General features: G+C 49.7%; 1 non-coding gene and 1 pseudogene across 1 annotated transcript; both read left to right on the plus strand.

Moving 5' to 3' along the window:
• Positions 1-10406, plus strand: part of LOC102388241 — a 37482-nt pseudogene that overhangs the window by 8299 nt on the left and 18777 nt on the right.
• Positions 8887-8957, plus strand: TRNAG-GCC. Its single transcript has one exon. It is a non-coding gene; the product is annotated as a tRNA-Gly (tRNA).

Below are 10406 nucleotides of genomic sequence, written 5' to 3' on the forward strand. Positions count from 1 at the left end.
CTGTCTGGGAATGACTGTCACAGGAACATGAAGATTTCCAGAATCTCTCCCAGATCCATTGACACTGGCTGTCAGGAGTGAATGGTGCAGGCCAGCCAGGGCTGATCTGCCTTTGTGTCGGGTGTACAGTCGGCTGTCTGGATTCAGACCAAACATGCAATAGTCAAGGGAAGACGTGGGCGCTAGCGAGCGGTGCTGGCTGCAGCGGTCTGGATGGTGCAGGGGCAACATGCAGGGGTGGATGCTGCAAGCTCCCTGAGGCAGGGAATGTCCCATGGCTGCAGCACTTGCAGGTTGTCCTTGACCAGCATGAGCTGGTCCAGTGGCAGGTCAGCACTGGGCCAGGTGCCCTCTTTTCTGTGCTCTGAGCCTCCATTCACAAAAGACAACAGAAAAGGACATTTCCTGCTCCCACTTTGTTCCCCTCCATCTGTGGCTCTGGGTACCCTTAGGGGCTATTTAGAACAGCTGGATATATACAAGTCTGTGGGGCTGGACAGGATGCACCCAAGGGTGCTGAGGGAGTTTGCTGATAAGATGGTAGAGCCACTGACCATCATCTATGAAAACACATGGGGATCAGGAGAGGTCCTGGATGATTGGAAAAGGGCAAACATAGTGCCCATATTTAAGAAAGGGAAAAAGCAGGATCCAGGGAACTACAGATGGGTCGGCCTCACCTCTGTCCCTGGAAAAAATCATGGAGCAGATCCTCAAGGAATCCATTTCTAAGCACTTGGAGGAGGAGAAGGTGATCAGGAAGAGTCAGCGTGGATTCACCAAGTGCCAGCCATGGCTGACCAACCCGATTGCCTTGTATGCTGAGGTGACTGTCTCTGTGAATGTGGGGAGGCCAGTGGATGTGGGGTAGCTTGATTTTAGCAAGGCTTTTGCTATGGTCTCCCACAACAGTTGTGCAGGAAAACTAAGGAAGTCTGGGGTGGATGAATGGAATGTAAGGTGGAAAGGAAATTGGATGCAGCACCAGGCTCAGAGGATATTAATCAATGTATTGATGTCTAGAAAGCAGCTGACATCAAGTGGAGTGCCCCAGGGATCAGTTTTGTTTCATATCTTCATCAGTGTCCTGAAAATAGCATGCAGTGATTCCTCAGATTCAGAGTGAGAAATTGGAGGATTGGGCAGCTTTTCTGTAAAGCTGCTGCCTAGCCAGTCAGCCCCAGCCTGGGATTGCTCTGTCCTGAGTGCAGCACTTTGTACTTGTCCTTGTTGAACTTCTTTTGGCCCAGTCACAGGTATGTATTTTGGTGAAAAAAAGCAGGCACTGCTTGGATTTGAACTCCAGATTTTCTGTTTACAAGCCCGGTGCTTTAACCAACTAAGCCACAGTACCCCTTTTCTCTGTTGCTTTTGCTCTGACTTCTGCCAATGTCATCACACAGTCGCACCATCACCGAGGGGAGTGTCCTGTCTGTGAAACCTGGGTCGGAGATAAGTGTCGAGCATAAAGCAGGTGGACTGCAGCCATCCACAGCTATCCAGGGCCTTTTCAGAGGCAGCTGCATGTAGAGGGAAAATGTCCTTTTCCTGCGTCCCTGTGTCTTTTCAGCCCTGGTGGCCCAATGAAGAAGGCATTAGGGTGCTTCTCCATGTGACACCTCTCCTGTTTCCACGATACACTTTTCCTGTGTCCACGAGACAAAAATCTCTATTAAGCTAGCTAAATAGCATCTGTGGATCCATGTTATCAGCTGATTTTATCATTTTAGATTTTTTTTATTGTGGTAATTTAAAACACCTCTGACACATTTTATTTTTATCTCCTGAATTTCTTCCATGAGGGTTATTTTTATTGTTTTAAATTTGTAATGTGCATCTGACTTACACCTGAAAACGTGATTTTTCCTGCTTTGCAACTATTGCACCACCAGGTGCCGCTTGGGGTCACTTGAAAATCCATGCAAATCCATGGAAGTTCATGTAATTTCTCCTGCACTGTTTTTTCCGGATGCCAGGTGCTAATCTTGCAAATTTGTACTGATTATTTTATCACTTATTTTAGATTAGTGAAAAATGAGATTTCCATTTTCTGCCTTTTTGTATGCACCTTGCTTCTGGCTATCCTTATCAGCCTCAGGCTCTTTGCATCCAAATCCCCAACTATTTTTCCTCTGCTCACTTTTGCTGGGATTTATGGAGGGACCCCTGCCCCTGTGCTCCACTCAACAGTGCCATGATCCCCTTAGAGTCCTAAGCCAGATATTGTGTGTTCAAGTCCCACATGGAGTGCTGCATTTAGCTAAGTACTTCTGGTCCATATCCAGGGCTGCTGGGGAACGTGGTGGAGGTCCCCCCCCATGTCCTCTCAGCTCAGCTATGAGCCACAGGGAAACCCTGGATATCTCCCCAGGCCTGGGAGGCCCCAGTTGCTGAGGCGGGGGGCGCTAGGGGGGCACCCCGTGTGCTCCCCACTGGATCCAGAAATGGACTGGAAGTGCTTCCAGTAGCTTCTGTGGGACACTCCATGTGCCCCAGCATCACAGCATTCACAAGCCACCTGCTACCTAGAGGTGTGTAGAAAAAACATTTAAAGCTATGACTATGTCCGAATCACTGAATTTCTCTGAATCAATTTGGAGAGATTAAAAGGTCTCCTGATTTGATTCAGATTCAGAGATTCAGCCACCGAATTCTACTGTATCTCCGCTGAATTGAATCAGGAACTGAAGCTTTGCACAGCCCTACTGTCTATGGGGAGACACTGGGGAATGATGGATATATAGCAATGTCTTGAAATGGTTGCTAAGTAATTTCACATTGGATAGATGGGAAAACCTTTTCATTGTTAGAGCAGTGAGGCAGTGGAACAGATGCCTAGGAAAGGCATCTTCGGCAGTTTTCAGAGACTTGGGGAAGGCATTGCTCGGGGGGGTCTAGGAGTCACCGTGCCTGGAGTGCGCTGGAAAGTGCAGCAGTTGGCACCAAGGAGCCCTCCCCCCCCCACGTGCCAATGCCTCAGCCAGCAACAAAATCAGAAGGCTTCTGGTTCAAGGGTTTTATCCCTGCACTCAGGTCAGGCCATTTAGGGATCAGGAAGGGATTTAAGCCCATGGTCAGATGGGTATGAAGCACCGGTGGTTGCCTTTCTCTGTAGTGGGAGGCATGGCTGTGCTCCTTTGGTCTCTGCAGTGTCTTTCAAGAGCCCGGGCAGCAGCAGAGACACTGACCGCACTCCTCCCCTGCATGACTGGTACCGGGGCGGGCACTGTTGGTGTCCGTGGGTATGTGTGACGGGGCACCAAGTCTGCCCCATCACAGAACTTCGGGGGAGTGAAGGAAAGCAGAAAACTTCCCTTCGCACCCAGTCCCAGGAGAAAAGGGGTGAGGCTACCTGGATGGGGGAGGGAGGGAGGGGCCCAGATGAAAACATGAAGAAGAGAGCATCAGTGGGAAGGGAGAGGGGAGAGAGTGCTGCCTGGGACAGAGGCAGCAGGTGACTAGAAGGATTTAAAGGGGAAGTAACCCATGCGATGGGCTAGCTGGCAGTGCCCTAGCCCAGGGGTTTTGAAAGGGCAAAAGATGATTGGAGGACTTGGGATTCCCTTTCCTCACCAGTCTGGTAATGATTTGGCCCAGGGGTTTTGAAGGGGTAAAAGATGATTGGAGGACTTGGGATTCTCTCTACTCACCAATCAGGCCCCAGAGACTCACCCTCCATGCCCCCTGATTGGCCCCTTGGGTCACCTGGAGGGGATAAAAGGGGCAGCGCGGCTGACTCAAGGTGGAGACCAGTGAGGGACCACAAGGAAGGAGCTTCAAAGAGCTGGGCCAGTGGGGTGGAAGCAGTTGCCCCAGAAGAGCCTGAAGGAGCAGGACCTGCAGGAAGCAGTTGGACCCAGCAGCATGGCATGAGGCTGGCAGGAGAGGCTCCTGCTGGGCTCCAGGATCACCTATGAGAGGCTGTGGCCGGCAGAAGAGGCTCCCCAGCTCCAGCAGGTATCTGAGCAGCAACCTGAGAGGTTCCCAGCTCTGCTTCAGCTCCTCCAGTCAGAGGCCAGGCAGCTCGACATGAGGCCGGGGATCCGGGAAGGTCAAGACGCCTAGCAGCTTGGAGCAGCATCAGCACTGATGGCTGTGGGGTAGAGTTTCTGCTGATCACATACGAGAGCTGAGTTCAAGTCCCAGTTTGGGTGATTTGGGCTGAGTGAAGTAGCAGGGAGAAATCCTTGTTATAGTGGAAAGGGGTCATCCTTCCCCTCCAAGTACTGAGACCCTATATTCCTTGTTATTTTGTGCCTTTTATATTTCACCAACCACTATTGTTTGTTCTGCTGTTTGTGTTTTATATTTTGTTAACCCTGTCTTTTGTCAATGATTGTGAGCGTCTAACCTTTGTTGAATCCTGCCCCGTCGGGGCATTGGAGTGTCCCCTATACCCCTGGTTTATGCCTGTTATGTTCCCAGCACTGTTCTTTCATTAAAAGGTACATGGTTAAGTCCCCATTGGTGGTCTGGCTCTGCTCTATAGGGGGAGGAGAGTCCCTACGCCTCCCACAGTGCTTGTGCACCTGCTTTGATCCCTTCAATTGGGATCAACATCCCAGAGACTTAAAATTAAGAGAAAGTTTTCATCCACTCTCATTCCTAACAAAGAGAAGAGAATCCCACAATTTTGATATCAGTAGTAAACACAAGGTGACGTAGGATTGCTATTTGCTTGCGATCCGTGCGGAGGAGAATGGGGCAAGCAACCAAGAAATTGAGAGTTCCCAAAGAGAGAGGGAACTAAATATATATAAGATGTTATTTATCTAAGAGAGATGTAATAGTTGTGCAGAAGAGTTATTTTTGTTGAACCGCAGACACAATATCTTCCTCTTCTTTCAGGACTGTGTTTATTTCTGAACCTTATTCCATTGAAGTCATGGCAGGTGAAAAAAAATAAAGGAAATTAACCAGCTCATATTAAAACAAGAGATGATGACTTATTTTGTGGGCGTAGCTTAACTCTCACAGTAATACATTCATAGATTGCCAGGGGCTGGAAGGGACGTTGTAGATCATCGCGTCCAGCCCCCTGCACTAGGCAGGAAAAGACAACCGGGGTCAGGTGACTCCAGCAAGGTGACTGTCCAGTCTCCTCTTGAAGATTTCCAGGGGAGGTGACTGCACCACCCCTGGAGGGAGTTTATTCCACAGTCTGGACACCCTGGCTGTGAAGGAGTTTTTCCCGGAATTGAGCCTGAAGTGGCCTTCCAGGAGTTTGTATCCATTGATCCTGGTCTTCCCCAGGGGTGCCCTGGTGAACAGTTGTTCACTGAGTTCATGATGTATTCCCCCGATGTAGCGGTAAACCGCTACCAAGTCCCCTCTCAGCCTTTTCTTCTGTAGGCTGAAGAGGCCCAGGTCCCTCATCCTCTCCTTGTATGGCTTGTCTTGCAAGTCCCTGATCAAATGGGTGGCTCTTCTCTGGACCCTCTCAAGTTTTTCACATCCTTGTTGAAATGTGGCACCCAGAATTGGACTCAGTCCTCCAGCTGCAGTCTCACCAGTGTGGAGTACAGTGGGAATATCACTTCCTTAGTTTTGCATGGGATGCAATGGTTGGTGCATGCCAGCATGTTGTTTGCCCTGCTGGCCACAACATCGCACCGATGACTCATGTTCATGCGATGGTTAATCACTAGCCTAGGTCCCTTTCAGCCGTGGTGGAAGTCAAATTGTCAGCACGAAGCTTATAAGTTGCAGACTTTTTTTCCCCCAGATGGAGCACTTGAAAGTGTTAAACTTCATCTGGTTCTGGTCTGAACAACTCTCCAGCCTGTCCAAGTCTGTCTGTATCTGCAACCTATCTTCTGGCATGTTCACATTCCCCCATTACTTGGTGTCATCTGCAAACTTGGCCAGTGAGCGTTTCACCCCCACATCCAAATCATTGATAAAGGTGTTGAAAAGCTCCGGTCCAAACATGACTCCTGGGGGATACCACTGGCCACTTCTCACCAGGATGACACAGATCCATTCACGAGAACTCTCTGGGTCCTACCATGCAGCCAGTTTTCCACCCACTGAACAGTTGAGCAGTTAAGCCCACAATCTTCCAATTTTCCCACAAGGATATCATGGGATACTAGATCAAAAGCCTTTTGGAAGTCTAGGTATATAATATCAACCTTCTCTCCCATGTCCAGATGGTGAGAGACCTGGTCATAGAAGGAGATGAGATTGGTAAGACAAGACCTACCCTCGCAAAGCCATGCTGGCCATCGTTCAGGATCTTACCCTCCGTGAGCATATTGCACATAAATTCTTTAATGAGTTTTCCAGGATTTTTCCTGGGATAGAGGTTAGGCTGATTGGCCTATAGTTGCCTGGGTCCTCCCTCTTCCCCTTCTTGAAGTTGGGCACAATGTTGGCCTTCTTCCAATCCTTAGGGATCTCCCCTGTGTGCCATGATTTCTGAAAGTTTTGCTAGGGGTTCTGCAATGACCTCCACCAGCTCCTTCAGCACTCTTGGATGAAGTTCATCCAGCCCCGCTGATTTATAAATGTCTAGTGTTTCTAGACACACTGGGAAGGCTCTCATTCCCACCATGCCCCCTATGATCCTTTTCTCACTTATCTTTCCCCTTGGTCCACTGAAATACTGAAGCAAAGTGGGCATTCAGGAGTTCAGTCTTTTCCTGAATGTCAGTTACCAGCTGTCCCGTGGTGTTAAGCAGGGGCCCCTTGCTTCCATTTGTTTTCCTTTGGCTCCCTGTATACCTAAAGATGGACTTCCTATTGTCCTTGACTCCCTTAAACTCAGTCTCAGCCTTTCTTAATCATTTCCCTAAAAGTTGAGAGGCTGGACACCTTCAAGTCAGTCGGCCCTGATGGTTTACACCCCAGGGTACTCAAGGAGCTGGCGAGCATCATAGCTCAGCCCCTGGCATGGATCTTCGAGAGCTCCTGGTGCTCCAGTGAAGTGCCTGAAGACTGGAAGATGGCCAATGTGGTAGCTATCTTCAAGAAAGGGAGGAAAGTGGATCCGACAAACTACAGGCCCATCAGCCTGACCTCTATCCCGGAGAAGGTCTTAGAAAAGATTATAAAAGAGGCCATTCTTAACAGACTGGCCGATGCCAGCACCCTAAGGGATAGCCAGCACGGGTTTGTCATGGGTAGGTCTTGCTTGACCAATCTCATTTCCTTTTATGACCAGGTGACCTATCACCTGGACAAGGGAGAAGAGACTGATGTCATATATCTTGACTTTAAAAAAGCCTTTGATCTGATATCCCAGGATCACCTCTTGGCAAAACTGGCCAATTGTGGCCTCGACATCACCATGATCCACTGACTGGGGAACTGGCTCTGCGGTCAGACCCAGAGGGGGGTGGTTGACAGAAGTCAATCGTTGTGGTGCCCTGTGATCAGTGGGGTCCCCCAGGGCTCTGTCCTTGGACCCATATTGTTCAACATCTTCATCAATGATGTGGACATTGAAGTCAGAAGAAGACTGGCCAAGTTCACTGATGACACCAAACTTTGGGGTAAAGCATCCATACCTGAGGACAGGAGGGCAATCCAGGCTGATCTTGACAGGCTCAGGAAATGGGCAGATGAGAACCTGGTGGTGTTTAACACTGAAAAATGCAAGGTTCTCCACCTTGGGATGAAAAACCTGCAGCATGCTTATAAGCTCAGCAGTGCTACGCTGACTAGCACTACAGATGAAAGGGACTTGGGGTCATGCTTGACCACAAGATGAACATGAGCCTGCAATGTGATGCTGCAGCTAGTAAAGTGAGCAAAACACTGGCTTGCATCCATAGATGCTTCTCAAGCAAATCCCAGGACGTCATTCTCCCTTTGTACTTGGCCTTGGTGAGGCTGCAGCTGGAGTACTGTGTCCAGTTTTGGGCTCCACATCAAAAAGGATGTGGAGAAGCTTGAGAGAGTCCAGAGAAGAGCCACGCACATGATCAGAGGTCAGGAAAGCAGACCCTACGATGACAGGCTGAGAGCCCTGGGGCTCTTTAGCCTGGAAAAGCACAGGCTCAGGGGTGATCTGGTGGCCACCTATAAGTTTATCAGGGGTGACCACCAGCATCTGGGGGAACATTTGTTCACCAGAGCACCCCAAGGGATGACAAGGTCAAATGGTTATAAACTCCTCCAAGACCATTTCAGGCTGGACATAAGGAAGAACTTCTTTACTGTCCAAGCCCCCAAGGTTTGGAATAGACTGCTGCCGGAGGTGGTTCAAGCACCTGCTTTGAATGCCTTCAAAAGAAACCTGGATGTTTTTCTTGTTGGGATCCTATGACCCCAGCTGACTTCCTGTCCCTGGGGCAGGAGCTGGACTTGATGATCTTCCAAGGTCCCTTCCAGCCCTAACGTCTATGAAATATATGCAGTGTGGACCACTGTTGTATAGTCCTCTGACTGTCCCTAGCTGGCAGTTGCACTCCAGGGGTGATTGTGTAGTTTTAGGAATAGGTGAGACAGAAACATGCATGGGAAAGGAGTTTGGACTAGGTGTGACCTTTGGAAATGACTTCTAGTGTATTTTCTCTCCTTCTAGGATATGGTCCTCAGCAGTTGCATGATTGGATCCTCTTCTCTTTCCCCACAGCCCAGCTCCTGCTTGTGCGTTTGGGTTCAAGGGAAACAAACCCAGTCCCAGAATGGCCCTCACCTCCCCTCTTCATTAATTCTGGTCATTTGTGAGCAAACTCTCTTCTCCCCAATTGGAAAGGGAAATCCTTGCATTGGGAGGCTTCTAATTACCTTTTTTTTTGCAGGACCATTGATGCAGTTAGACATGTTGGTACTTTTTTCTCCAAGTTTATGCTCAGATTTTAATCAACAAAGGATGGAGGGGAGGGTCACCATTACCTTTTCTTCTCCAAGGCCTCTACAAGCAGTTTCCTACATCAAGCACTGGTGGTTCAATGGCAGAATTCCTGCTTGCCATGCAGGGGACCTGGGTTCAATTCCCAGCCAATGCAGGTGCTGTGTGTGAGCTCTTTGCATACTGTAACAGCCCCTCATGTTGTCCTGGAGAAAAATGCTCGACTGTAACTTTCATTCTTCAAAATAAAAAAAAAATAGGATCAGAAGTTCCAAAACAAAAATGGTAGAATAAGTCATTGTATTTTGACATTATTGATTCCTTTTTTAAACTGCATTTATCTTGATTCATATGCAGATGTCTACACAACTAGCAGTGCTAATATTGTACGACACCATAAAAAATATGTCATGGCACCCCAGAGTGCCCAATCACCCTGGCTCAGACTTGCTCCTCTAGACTATTTCAACAGCACTGAGAGCATGCTAATATAATTAAAACCTTAGCCTATCTGTGTGTCTGTCTGTCTGTAACGCTCCAGGCCAACTGCCCACGTGTAGCCCAGAGGGCGGGTGGCGACTGACTGCGTGCCCCAGTGAATGAGAGCCGCATCCTCATCAGCAGGGCAGTGAAAGCCATGGGTTTACACCCTGCACCCATCTTGGGTGCAAAGTTTCAAATTGCAGCTTTCACATTTTCTCCTCTGGGAGCTGGCCACGCCCCCCCCCCCCCCCCCCCACCGGGGGGGGGTTGGGGTGTGGGAAGGTGCTCCACAGGGCCAGGGTCAGGCAGGGAGAGCTGCATCTGGGGGGGAGGGAGCTAAGGCTGGCTGAGAGCTGTGCCCCACCTGTCAGGGGGAGGAGGTGGTTGGGGCTGGGCCAGCCAGGCCAGGAGCAATGTGCAACGCTGTGCTGTGCTATGCCTTTGCAGGTCTGTGGGACAGGGTTAGGGTTAGGGTTAGGGTTAGGGCCAGGCAGGGAGAGACTGAGCTGTGGGCGGGGGGAGGGTAGGAAAGAGGGGACAAGGGTGGGGGCTGCCTTTGTGTGAGTCCCTGCATAGACCCTGAGATGGTGCAGAGTCACTTGGAAGAACTGGATGCCTTTAAGTCGGCAGGCCCGGATGAGCTCCATCCGAGGGTGCTGAAGGCACTGGCTGACATCATTGCAGAGCCACTGGTGGGAATATTTGAAAGCTTGTGGCGCATGGGCCAAGTCCCGGAGGACTGGAAAAGGGCCAATGTGGTCCCCATTTTCAAAAAGGGAAGGAAGGAGGACCCAGGCAACTATAGGCCAGTCAGTCTCACCTCCATCCTTGGCAAAGTCTTTGAAAAAATTATCAAGGCTCACATTTGTGAGAGCCCGGCAGGACAAATTATGACGAGGGGAAACCAGCACGGGTTCATGGCAGGCAGATCGTGCCTGACCAATCTAGTCTCTTTTTATGACCAGGTTACGAAACGTCTGGACACAGGAGGAGGGGTGGATGTCATATACTTAGACTTCAGGAAGGCCTTCGATACGGTATCCCACCCCATACTGGTGAACAAGTTAAGAGGCTGTGACTTGGATGACTACACAGTCCGGTGGGTGGCGAATTGGCTGGAGGG

Source organism: Alligator sinensis, unplaced genomic scaffold (genome assembly GCF_000455745.1).
Source record: "Alligator sinensis unplaced genomic scaffold, ASM45574v1 scaffold1586_1, whole genome shotgun sequence".
In the NCBI taxonomy this organism is placed as follows: domain Eukaryota; kingdom Metazoa; phylum Chordata; order Crocodylia; family Alligatoridae; genus Alligator; species Alligator sinensis.